The following is a 14,013-nucleotide window of genomic DNA, read 5'->3' on the forward strand; positions in this document are numbered from 1 at the left end:
TAATTTTCTCATAGCCATATGAATAACTTTGTGGGATTGAATCAGAGAATATCCCCATGATCTCATGCAGGTAATCCAAAACCCAATGGAAAGAGGCATAGCATGTATGCATGGGCTGCAATATAGTAGCAATAATGATCTGTGTATTAAAATGCCATAAAAATCATAACGAAGGCTACATATGAAGGAAGAGAGAATGGCACTGGTTACATAGCCAGTGGGAGGGATAATCACAGAGGATGGACGTGCAAGGATGGGTTGAGATCTGTAATAATGGAGGGAATGCTGGCATTGATCAGGTTGCAGGTTTGGGTGAATACCTGAGCATATAAATACTATTGAGTATTAACTATTGAGCCCACAAGCCCACAGTTACATAGTTGGAGACAGAAAAGAGACAAAAACTCAGAATCTTAATCTTTTTTTTCTATTATAATACAATGGCTTCAGCTGGGTCATATTTGATGGGTCATATTTGAATCAAACACACAGAGAGATATATGTATGTATGTATTCATTAAGTGCTTACTGTGTATCTAAGATATACTATGTATATTTATATATGAATATAGATGAGGTTACTGTTATTGCTATTATTTCTCACTTACTGGGTTTGAGATTTGTTCTTGGATTTAAACAGAAATAGAAAAATAGAAAATAGAAAAAAAAATCCCTTTTCTATATGAGCTTAAAATGCAAAAACAATCATTAACTCCCACTGAATTGTCATATTCTTCAGGATAAACATCCTTGTTTCCTTAAACTGTTCCTCATATGACATGGTTTCCAGACGTGTCAGTTTTGATCACCCTTTCCAGATACATCTGGTTTGCCAATACTCTTTCCTTTAAAATGTGGCACCTAGAACTGCACATGATGCTCTAGGACAGTGGGACTACTTTATTTCTTTATTCTGATCCTGCCTCCACTTGTGCACTTTTCTGATGGATCAGTATTGTGGATGTGAGTCAACAGTATAGAAGCTTTGAGAGATTCGACCTACCTGGAAGGGCCTGACTCAGAACTTTGATCCATTGGGCACATCCTAGCTAAGTGCAGAGAGGTATATTACTAGATGATGAATTTACTTTTAAGCTCTAAGAACTCAAGGATACCATCTACTAGGACATGGAGAGGGTTGTGATCTGAATCAGGGTTCAATATGTCAACCATGAATTTTTATTATTAATTTATTAAATCTGTTTTTATTTATTAATTTTAATCCAAATTTTAAAAATAGTTTATTATTAATATAAATAAAATAATATTTTAAATTTTGAATTAAAATTATTATATATTACATATAAAATATAATTTAATGTAATAATATAAAGGTATAAAATTTAAAATAAAACTAAAGTTTTATTAAAACTCATTTATTAAATTCCTTCTAAATTCCAAATATGCTAGGCACTGGGGATATATTCTAGTCAAACTGGCCTCCTTGCTCTGAGCTCAGTAAACCAGTTTCTACCTCCATGCTTAGAATATTCTTTAGAATCTTTAGTTTTCTTCAAGTATCAGCTCTTTTCCATCTCTTGTAGGCTTTACTGAATTGTTAGTCCACTAACCCTCTTCACATTATGTTCTATTTAGTTATTTGAATGTAATGTATATCCCATGTATGTGACACTACTTCAGATTCCATGACAGATTTATGGGGTCAAAGGATTTAGAGCAGAAAGGAATGTTAGAAATCATCTAGTCCGACCCCATCATTTAACAGATGGGGGACCTGAGGTCCAGAGGAGTTAAGTGATTTACCCAAGGTCATATTAAATTCATCAGCAAGCCTGGGATTTGAACACAGATCCTCTTTAAATCGATTGTGTTTTCCAACATCAGATTACCTCTCCAATTCCTTTCTGAAACCAAGTTATATTTACAAGATATAATACTCTTCTTTTCTATTCCCTAACAAGCTATTTATGTGAATTTGCACTTGAGTGTTTCCATCCTAAGGGTCCTCTGTCCCAGGGAGAATCTTGAGTCCTCTTAGCCTGGCCATCATGACCTTCTCCTACAACAGTTTGTCCAAGTATTGTGCGTGGAATGAATGGAGCATCCGTGACATCTTTGAGTGAGCCTGGATGTTCCTGGCTGTAGGCACAAGAGCAGTTTCTGAGAAAGAGAAAGGAGGCTTTTCTTGGAAAGTTTCGAAGCCTTTTTGAAGAATATTCAAGGTGATGCTGTGTTGTTTCATGCCTCTTCTCCTTTCCGAGCCTGTTTCCTCATCATCTGTCCAATGGCGTGTTGCACTAGATGACCTTATCTAATAGCCCTTTTAATTTCCAAATGGAACCCCCTTTTCTTCAGGTGTTCCCTCCTCTCCGGCTCATTCGACACAGTTTTATAGCTGGTGACTCAGGAGTGGCTTGTAGACAAAGAGGCTATGGCCCAGAAAACAGAAATGCCTTACAATTAGGTGGGAGTCGGACCTCCCTTTCCCTTGGCTTTTAGCATTAAGGCACCGCCCGTCCAGCACTGCACTGTGGCTGCAGAGGTGTGCCTGTGCTGGGGGTGGCCTAGGGAAGAGGGATGAGAGTGGAAAGAGGAGCCCAGGCAGCAGAACAAAAGGTTTATAAAAAATCGCAGCAGCACCACCCGGGGACTGCAGTCATTTATCCACACTTTTCCTTGTAAAATGTTACTGACTGTTTTACACCAAGGGCAGTTTATCCTGAATGGGATGTTCAGGCTTTCAGTTCACCTCTACTTTTGCCAACTCTGCATTTTTCCTCCCTCAGAAGTTATATATGGTGCAGACAAAGGAAACCATTTTCTGAGGGGGGAGAAAGAGGAGACGATTTTAAAGGGAAACTTCCTCATCATAGAGAGAACATTTGGAGAGAGACAGACAGACAGACAGGCAGACAGACAGACAGAGAATGCAATTTTCTTAAATGGACTAGTCTTCTGTGGATTGACTTTGTTCTAATATAGACTTTCTTCTCCAGAGAAACTATAAAAACTTTGCAGAGATGATTGATACCATCCCTTTGTGTGTGTGTGTGTGTGTGTGTGTGAAGATGGAGGACAGATATAATCGGTCCCATTTTTCAGAAGGAACAATTGAATCCCAGAGAGGCAGAAGAACAACTTGTCTAAGGACAGGAAGGCAATCAATGGCCAAGTGGGCAATTGAACTTCAGATACTTGCCATCCCACCCCCCATCCCACCTGAGCACTTTTCACTAGGCAAAAGGGACATTTTGTGGAGAAGCTAACAAAAAAAAGAGATCACTGCAGCAGAAAGCTTCATTTAAAAAATAATACTGATTGGAAAGAATAATGGGGCTTAGGTGAATGCCCTCATCACTATATTTCTTTTGAAACAAAGCTTATCTTTATTGTCATACCACTTCCCGTTAGTTCTAGCTAAAGTGATCCCATAACGAGACATAAACCTAAACATGAGTAATTGATGGCAGCTTCAGGGGCTTGATAAGGATAAAACCAGACTGACAAGAAACTCCAGGGTGAAGAATTAACATTTATTGGGTTAGGGAAATGAATTAATGTTCCAATAAAAACCAGTTATACACCAGACATTGATTTAATGACATGGTGGTTCTTTTCTTCTGTAACTGCAGAAGTGAATTTAGGATCACAGGAATATAAGATCCAGAGCTGTGAAAAGTCTTAGAGGTCATCTAGCCATGGGGTGAGGTTAGATTTTTGAGGAAATTATGCCCCCCATTCTCTTTCTTAAAGGTATGCAAAAATCTTCAGGCTGTTAAATTTTACCAACTGCACAATTTGTATTTAAAACATTTATTACAGCAAGCCAGTGTCTGAGAAGAAAAGAAGATTATGAAATCCCAATTCTCACTACCTGTGTGACCTTGGGGGAGCCATAGAATTTCTTTCCAGGCTTCAGTTTCCTTTATCTGTACAAATGAATAGTTTGGGTTGATAGCTTCCAAAGTCCTTTCCAGCACTAAAGTCAGGATATTATGAAATTTCAGAGGGGATAGTCCAGATGAATATAGCTTTTATTTTTAAATCCCAGGGGGTTAGTATTAACATAACTAATGGTAATAATGAAAAAACATTTAAATAGTATTTTAGATAGTATTTTAGATAGTATTTCAGATAGAATTTAGGCAACCCACATCAAATCTTGCATTTATTCTTTCAAATAACCTATTAAGATTGGCCCATTGTTCTATACCAGTGATGGTGAAACTTTTAGAGATGGAATGCTCCTCCCCCAAGTTTCAGGCATGCCCTGCCTCCCCTTACCCCACACAGGGGAGGGAGGAAGCTCTCCCATTGGGCTGCTGGGCAGAAGAGTGGGTGATATGAAAAAACATTGTCAGGCATGGTGGAGAGGGGGAGGGGAACAGCTCTGCCCAAGTCTTCCTTTCTTTCTAGTAACACCCTACGGGTGTTACTAGATCTTTGGTCTATTTCCATGTTTGGGAAGTCCATTATTTGGATAAATTTTATTACTTCCTATTTCAAGCAATTTATTTTCCCCTTTTTTTCTTTCCAAAACCTGCCTGCTTCCTTCTTACCTCTCTCTTTTTCTTTTGAAGAATCAGTTTTTTGCTTTGAAACTTTACTCTTTCTTTTAAAGTTCTGAGGGCAACCTTGTGCATGGGAGAATGTACTCCTACAGCTTTCCACTGTAGTTCCTAAGGCAGCACTAGTACACTTTTGATTTATAAAAAAAAATCACTGTAATAAGCATTGATTACTAAACATGAAATATTTACTAAAATAAGAAGCAAAAGCAAGAATAATCATACAATTTTCTCAGCAGAAGCAAATATACTCAAAATATGCAAAAATATATACAAAAACATATATACTCCAAATATAATAGTCCATCTATAAACCTGCTTCACAGTCTCCCACCAATGCATGCAGTGAACCTGGGAGAGAGTTGACATATACTATGGAAACATAACAGACATGCCCACACGTGTATAACCTATTTCAAATTGTTTGTTTTCTCAATGAGAAGGGGAAGGAAGGGAGGGAGAGAGAGAATTTGAAATTCATAATTAAAAATAATGCTAAAAGTTGCTTTTACATGTAATTGTAAAAAATATATTAAAAGAAACCTGAAAGAAAAGAATCTGAGTAGGGAAACCCACATTTTGGGACAATTTACAACTCTAGAGGCAGGCTTTATTGTTCTGGGCATCTTTAAATAAGAGCCTATACTGTATGTTACCTTTTGGGTAAACCAGTTTTCTAATCTTTTCTTCCTTTGGTCCTCAGAGCTCTCCTTCTAGATATGTTGCCTTTGCTGCTTTCAGGCTACTAAAATAGTGTCAAGCTCTTTTAGCACACAGCCACTCCTAGTAGGATATTGAGGTAGTGTTACTTTCTTTTAACAAACTATCTCCCTGTAAGTTAAAAATAGCTATAAAACCTGTCTTTCCATTTCTGTTACCTTTTCTTTCAAGCTATAGACAGCTCTCCAAATGGATGATTATGCTTCCCTCCAATCATTTTTCAGGAACTACAGAGCTTTTCTGCCTTGTCAACTTACTCAGTTGACCCAACTTTTCATAGCCAATCAACTTTCAATTAAGAAATGCTTCTATTTCAATCACCATGACTTCCAGCAAAATAACAGTGAAACCTGCTTGCCAGCTCAGTTCTTGTCAATTTCTACGTTCTCTTTTCTCTAAAGAACTTTTCCTGTCACCTTCTTTATCTTTTATCCTTAACTTCTACATTCAGCTTCTCCTGATTTATCTTCATTCAATCATATTGTACCCTGGCCTAAAATGGCCCCAAATGCTTCAAATTAGGGCTTCTTCAAAAGAAGCGATCCATCTCTAACTGATAAAGTAAACCTTTTAAAAGTCTACCATTATTTCAGGGTGGATCACACTAGTCCTTTTATAATCATGCCACATTCCCAAAACAATTATTTGATTTATAGCACATCATCTTTGCCCTTCAAAATTCTTAAAAACAGTCATGTATAAATGAGTTGATGGAACACAATGCCATGCAGATGCTGACATCTTTACCTCAATCAGGTAAAACAATTCCTCTCAAGACAATTATCTGGGGTTCAATTTTCTCTCAGTTTGTCAGAACAGTCTGCTACTCTTCCCATACATTTTTATCTGAGGGGCTATATTTCTTCTCAACCTGATTTTTATTATTGTTTCTTATACAAATGTTCTTTTGTCCCTCTCAGCAATCCAAATATCCATATAACAAAAAGCAAGTTTTTTACATATACATGTGTTTAAAAAAATCTTTTTTACTTGATGAATTTCTATGTAGTCAGATAGGTCCTTTTTAGAATCCCCCCTCCCCTTACTCTGGTATATCATAATCCTTAATTTTTTGTCTTTAGAGTTTGATTCTTGAGGACTTTACATTTTTCTTGGACTGATTTCCCCATAGAAATTTAGTGTATAGTGCCCTATCTATTTTTTCTATAACGTCTTTGATATCTATTCTCCTCAGATTTAGGATATGCATCAAATTAAGCTCAACTTTCTCTTTATCTTTTATAGACTCTAAGACTGAGCAGATGCACCAATCTAAAGAACCTGTCATTTAGTGTTCCTCTTTGTTGGTGAAGATCAGATCCAGAATAGCATTTATCTCTTTGTCACTTCATCTACATTTTGAAGTATATTAATGGGAGAAGTCATGAATGTATCAGCTGTTTTGCTTTTATATGAAAGAGAGAGAGAGAGAGAGAGAGAGAGAGAGAGAGAGAGAGAGAGAGAGAGAGAGAGAGAGAGAGAGAGAGAGAGAGAGAGAGACTCTAGAATAGATGTGTTTGGGCAGGTACTATTTTATGCCTCTGTAGTGTTTGTTTGAGCTGTCTTCTGAACTTATCTATCCATCATTCTTTTCTGTCTTTTGACTGAGTGATATAGTCTGATAAAAACACTAATTCCTCTTTATTCCTCCAATGAACCTAACTCCACCTTATTCCTTCCATTCCAATTTTTGAATTTCCTTGTATAAAAATACAATCTTTATATTAATCCACTATCTATTTTATTTAAAATGTTTCCTTTGAATAATGCATACCCTTACAATGGTATATTCTGGCCTTGAATGATAATCCACAAAGTCTCAGTAACACTTAGGAAGTCAAATTTGTTTCCTTTTATTAAAATTGCTAGTTTATCTTGTTTACTACCAATGCTTTTCAAATTTGTATATAGACATCTGAGATTGTAGATTTTATTGCTGCTCTGATTGAATATTGTCTGATTTGAATTATTTCTCTCCACTGACGCTCTTCTACCTACCTTAAACTTACCTGTCATATCTGGTCTGGTAGATATAGCAACAGTTTTCTCTCTTCTTCTTCATTTTAAGTCCTTTAATTAGTATCAGAAGTCCCTAGATATATTTTTATTGGCTTTAATTCAATGCACTCTGTTCCTGGGTAGGAGGATATCATGGAAATACCTTTCCCTGTAGTAAAAAAAATGAAAATTTCATTTCCAGACACCAATTTCTAAACCCATTCATTTAAAAAAGGTTTTAATTTATTTACCTATTACATTGCTTATTTAATTTTGTTTTAGAATCAATATTAAATATTGGTTGTAAGGAAGAAGAGTGGTAAGGGCTAGGCAACGGGGGTGTCATAGCTAGGAATTGTCTGAGGCCAGATTTGAACCCAGGTCTTCCCAAATCCAGGCTTGACACCCTCCCTAGCTTTCCTTGCCTATTTATTTTGAAATAAGGCTCCATATTTTGAAATAGGAATCAAGAGTATGATAGAATAGCCAAAAAGGTAATGAGAACTTGTAATTCATTAATTTGCTCATAGTTTCCAGAAATAGGGAGGTAAAAGTGCTTTTCTATTCTACTCCTCATCTAGAGTCTTTAGTTCTTGGTATCCTAGTTTAAAAAAAAGATAATAAGATGGAGGGTATCTAGAGGAGGTCAACCAGAATCATGAAAGATCTCGAATCCATGTGTTATGATGATTGTATATATGAACTTGGGATAGCTAGCTTGGAGAAGAAAAGACTCAAGAGTGACATGATAATTGGCTTCAATTATCTGAAGGACTGTCATGTGGGGGAGAGAATAGTCTGGTTTTATTTGGTCCCAGAAGGCAGAAACCAGAACCAGGAGGAAGATACAAAGAGATGCATTTCTGATTGATGTCAGGGAACATTTCCTCACAATTAGAGCTGTCCAAAAATGGAATGGGTTGCTTTGAGAGGTAGTATATTCACTTCCCTTAAACTTTTTGGAAGGTTTTCAATTAAAGGCTGAATGAGGACTTACTGTCTATATTACAATGATGATTCCTATAGCTAATTGGTGTGTTTACTTTGTGTATATTTTGTACTTACCTAAATGTGTGTATGTTGTTTCCCCTGTCGATGTAAGCTTCTTGAGGAATGATTTCTTTTTGTCTTTGAAAATATTTGGTTCTGAGAGAACTTTGAGTTTTGACATGCTCTTTTCTCCCAGAAATCTTGTGGGATAAATAGTGAAAATATCATAATTCCCATATTAGAGATGAGGAAAAAGGATCTGAGAAGTTAAGTAACTTACTCTTGGCCACATAGCTGGTATAGTAGGTGTCTTTGCAGCCAGGTTACCTGACTCCAGGTATAGAATTCACTCTGCCAGGGGTAGTAAGTAGCAGATAGCAGGATTTGAAATGAGATCTCTTTCCACTATACTATGATCTCCCCTTCACTGCCCTTTCAGGGTGATATTAAGGCAGAAGTGGTATATGTTGTCTGAATTTCTTCCTGGGTATCAGGAAGAAGGCATGTAAGCAGAATAATGATTAGAGAACTAGACAGAGTCAAGAAGATGAGTTCAAATTCTGCCTCAGTCATTCACTAGCTATATGACCCTGAGGCAATTCTACCCTCAAATTCCTGCCTTGTAAAAATATATAATAAGAGCATCTATCTCACAGAGTTTTTAGGAGGATCAAATGAGGTAACATAAGGCTTTGCAAACTTGAAAGTCCTATACAAATGTTAGCTATTATTATTTTTATTTATGTATTTTTTTTACATCACCACTGTTTCCCTGCTGCCCATCCCCATCTCCCTCTGAGAGCTAGTCTACTTAACAAAGAGTAATTTGGGGGGGGGGAGAAGAGGAAAAATATCAGTATAAGATTAATAAGACATAGAAAAAGTCTGAAAATACATTAAAAATAGACCTCCCACCTCTGCAAACAGGTAAGGTATTTTCTCACACATCTTTTTTGAGTCATTTGACATTCATTTTTGATTTTTTTTTAGAATCGTTCTTTCCACATGTGTTGTTTCTGTGTATCTTGTTTTCTTGGCTCTGATTACTCTACTCTGCATCAGTTCGTGCAGATTCTTTTCATACTTCTACATCATTTCTTCCTCTCACAAAGTAATATCCACTAGCTTTGTGTGCCATATTATTAATTTGGAGGATGGGAAGGTACACAAAGAGGTTCTTTGTATCTATGTTTGGTAAGAGTAACATTATTCCTTAATAGCCTTCCATCTTGGTTTGGGGAATTAGAGCAAGAAATTTAGGGAAAAGCCTCAGATCCCACTCACAAGCTTGGGCAGCGGAAATTCCTGCTCCTGTTTTCCTCTCTCCTGGAGATTTTTTCTCCTTTTCTAAGCCTTGATGCTTGTGGAAAAGAGGCAAGTATGAGTGGAATATTCTGAGAACTACTACCAGTTTGTGAGTGCGTATACAGGTGATGTAGGAAGAAAAAGTGACAGCTATGCTTTCTGGAAGGTAGGGAGACAACTCAAGAAATCCAGGAATCCTAATAATGGACAATTGCCTCTTTGTAGACTGAACAGTATACTCATGGTACTTGTACTATTTCCATCTCTCCATCCTCCCATTTGCTGTAACCTGGGGATCCATTGTTCATTATGCTCAGTGATATACCCCAAACACATTTACTATACAGATAATTCTAGAAGGTGCCATAAAAATCAGAAAATTTTATAAAAAATTGGAAGGCACCTTGAAAATAATTTAATTCAACCCCTTTATTTTATAGATGAGGAAAATGAACTCAGGGAGTTGTTATATGCCTGGTTAATGGTAGAACTGGGACAAAAGCCAGACACCCAGGGTAGTAGTACTCTTTCCATTACAATGCAGGCTTATTCAACATCTTTAATTTTCATTGCTTGATTTTGTATGTGTGTGTATGTATGTATGTGTAGATTTGATTTTGTGTGGCCACTTAAACTATACCAAAACACCTCACAGTCAAATGTTTCCACGTCTAAATCTTTCGTTGTTGGACAGAAGCACTCCATATGGATGAAACAGAATTTCTATTTGAGTAATTGGCATTTAAACCTAAGTTGGTGAGACAGATTTGGAAAGTAAGGGATTCAAACCAAGGAAAACAGCATTAGGAGAAATGTACCCTCTATAATGTCATCATCACCATTGATTAAATATTTGAGTGCCCACTGGGAAAAACATTGAATGTGTGGAGCACACATCTGCGCTGCTGTGATACCAGATGTTGCAGTTGTTGGAATTTTATCTTGTACATCTAGACAGGAGTGCCAACTCCTTGCATTTTAATTAACTTTGTCGGGAGCCACCAGCAAGTGGTAGATTTGGTCACTAGCAAATAAAGCAGAGAGTTTGCAAAATCATCTAAATGTTTCCTCTTTGCATTAAGTCCACCAAAGGAACTTATTATGGACTATTGGAATTTCAGGCAAAAGCACTCAGGGCTGGCTGCAAGACAGGTTTTAGGAAATATATTGCTAAAGCATGCATCCCTGCAGGGCAGGTACAAGAAGTCTAGGTTCACTCCTTAGTTGTCTTAGTCAGTGGAAAATGTCAAATTTGACTTTAATGATATAGGTTGCCACTAGAGCTAGCTTTAAATACAGATGCAATCGTATTTGCTTGCATACTGTGATATAAGGGCTAAGGGCTGAAAGACCTTCCTTACCCAAGAGATCTTTTCTATTGTCTTTGATCAGTTCCTGAGAATTGTTATCAGTGGGATGATTTTTTGGGGGGGGGTTAAAGCTTTGTATCTTCAAAAGATCTCTTCAGAAAAGGGAGGGATATTTTAAGCACTTAACTTGCTTGTTCACATGAATATGAAAAGAGTTCTTGGAGAAAGGACCACCTGTTTATTTAACGAAGCACCTACTGTGTGCCAGGTATTGTGGTAAGCACTTTATGAGTATTATCTCCTTTGAATCTGTGTCAACCCTGGAAAGTAGGTGCTATTATTAGCCCCATTTCACAATTGAGGAGATGGAGACAACCAGAAATTAGATGAATTGCCCAGTCATATAACTAGTAAGTTTCTGAGGCTGCATTTGAAACCAGATCTTCCTGACACCAGACTGAGTGCTCTATCCACCAAGCTACCTATCTGCCTGGCAGAGCGGAAAGATCCTCACACTTGTAGTCAAAAGACATGGACTTAAATCACAGCTTTTGCCTTGTACCAGCTGGGTGACCTTGAGAAAGCCATTTAACTTCTGTTGACCTCAGTTTTCTTTTCTGTGAAAGCAGGTAGTTGTACTAGCTCTCTCTCTCTCTCTCTCTCTCTCTCTCTCTCTCTCTCTCTCTCTCTCTCTCTCTCTCTCTGTATGATAAATCTTTTGGCAGTTTGGGGAAACCTATGGATGCCTTCTCAGAATAATGTATTAAAATATATAGAATTATAGAGGAATTGAAATATAGTTATTAAAACAAACAAATAAAAACTACCCAAGTACAGTATATGGACCTTAGGTTCAGAGCCCCTGGTAGCTGATAGGGGCAACCCAGTAGAGTGGAAATATTGTTGGAGTCGGAATCAGAACTGGGTTTGAATTCTGACTTTGCACTTTGACCTAACCTATTTGGACTTTAGGTTCCTCATCTGGAAAATAGAGCTGGATTAGATGTTCTCCAAGGTCCCTCCTAGCTCCAAATCTCTGGATCTCTAAGGCACCTTTGAGATAGAATTCCTGTATTCCTAAGAACATTCCTGTAAGAGCAGTAAAGTGTTTGGGCAGGGAGGGAATGGAAGACAGAAGAGGAAGGAGAGAGGAAGTCACCTCAGCTTCCAGAATCAGAACCTCCAGAGAAGGAAGAGTCCTCAGCATGACTTTGAAGGTTCCCCTTCATACTCATCTAGCTCATTTCTAGAGACCCTTCTAACTAGAAAGTTATAATAAAATGCCAACTCTTTGAAGACAGGCAAAAGGGTCTGTTTGACTTTTGTCTTTTTATCAGTAGTGTGCCCAGTGCCTGGCAAAGAGTAGATGCCCAATAAATGCTAATTAACTGATTCTAGGATCTGTAAAGTGAGAATGAAAATGCGTATACTCTTTGCTTCATTGAGTCATGGTGGAAAAAGTGCTTTGTGAACTTTGAAACACCATGCAAATGAGTATTATTAGTTTGGCAGTTTTAGTTGGCCAAATTTGCTAGCAACTTTACCTATCATGGAAGACAGCTAGGTGGTACAGGGAATAGCTGGCCCAGCCTATAGTCAGGAAGGCCTGAGTTCGAATGTGATCTTAGACCTTTACTAGCTGTGTGATCCCAGGCAAGTCACATAACTGAGTTTGCTGTAGTTTCTTCATCTGTAAAATGATCTAGAGAAGAAAATGACAAACCACTCCAGTACTTCTGCCAAGAAATTTCCAAATGGGGATCTCAAAGAGTCAGGCATGATTGAAATGAATGGTAAACAATGATCACTCATGAATTTAGGCTCTGGGGAAACAGGACAGATCAGTCAATTAATTATCACTTTTTAAACTCCTACTATGTGACACATATTGTACTAAGAGATGGGGATACAGAGTGACAAAAGTAAACTATTTCCCATTCTCACAGAGCTTTCATTCTCATAGGAGAGAAAACATGTACATATGTAAGTATATACAAAGTGGGTTTTGGGGGGTAGGATTTGGGGAAGAGTTTCAGTAGGTGGGTTGATTAGGAAGGGATTCATGTGGAAGTTGGTGCTTGAGTTTTGAAAGAAAAAAGTCCTGGGTTCAAATCTGACTTCAGAAATTACCTGTATTTATAACACTGGTCAAGTCTTTTAACCTCAATTGTCTAGCCCTTACCACTTTTCTGCCTTGAAACAGATGCTTGGTATCAATTCTAAGACAGAAAGTGAGATTTTTTTTAAAAGAAAGAAAACAGGGAATCTGAGAGGCAGAGGTAAGGTAAGAGAACATGACAGGTATAGAGGATTGCTATTTGAAATGCCTGCTTAGATACAGGACTTTCATGTTTGAGAAATGGCAAATAAACCAGTATGGCTGACCCATAGACTACATGGATATTAGTAATATGTCCTATGATTGGAAAAGTAGGAAGGGACAGGTAATGAAGTCTTAAATGCCATTTATAAATCTGTATTTTTAATCATCTAAAAAACCTAGAGGTAATAGGGATCTTCCAGAGTTTATTGAGCAGGTGTTTTAGGTAATTGATTTAAGGGTTATGGTGATTGAGAGATCAGGTCTGCCACCCTCCTCCCTTTTCTCCCCCCACCCCCATCAGTCAGTCGGTTTCTTCAGTTGGTGACACTGGAAAACAACTGAGTGAGTTCCCTGATAAATCTAGTAGATAACCCTCTCTTTGAATAGTTTAAACAAGGGGATTTATTTAGGAAACGGGGAAGGACAGGGAAGTTTGATGGGAGAGAGGGTTTAGGGTTTCCCTAATCTTAAAATACTCCTAAATTGAAGAATAATAGAATAGAGTCTTGAATGGAGAGATATGGCTAACAGGTTGAGGATTTTTAGTCACTTTGTCCAGTAGGGAGAAATTAGTAAGAGAAGGATCTTCTCAGTTCTTACTCCTTCCTGTCTCAAGAGCAAGAGACCACTTCTCATAGTTTGGCTGTTCTTTTCAATAGTCTACCCTCCCAGTCACCATTCCATTCCAGAATGCTTCTTGATTGACAGCTTTTGCAAATCTTACTTCTTTGGCTCTGTTGCAGGTTTTCTCCAACTTTCTCATTTGAACAGGGGAGTCATATGTCCAGACCTGGGCATTATTAAATAACATAGACAGTTATGTAGGACAGCGTTGTCA

The sequence above is a fragment of the Monodelphis domestica genome, chromosome 8 (assembly GCF_027887165.1).
Source record: "Monodelphis domestica isolate mMonDom1 chromosome 8, mMonDom1.pri, whole genome shotgun sequence".
Lineage (NCBI taxonomy): Eukaryota > Metazoa > Chordata > Mammalia > Didelphimorphia > Didelphidae > Monodelphis > Monodelphis domestica.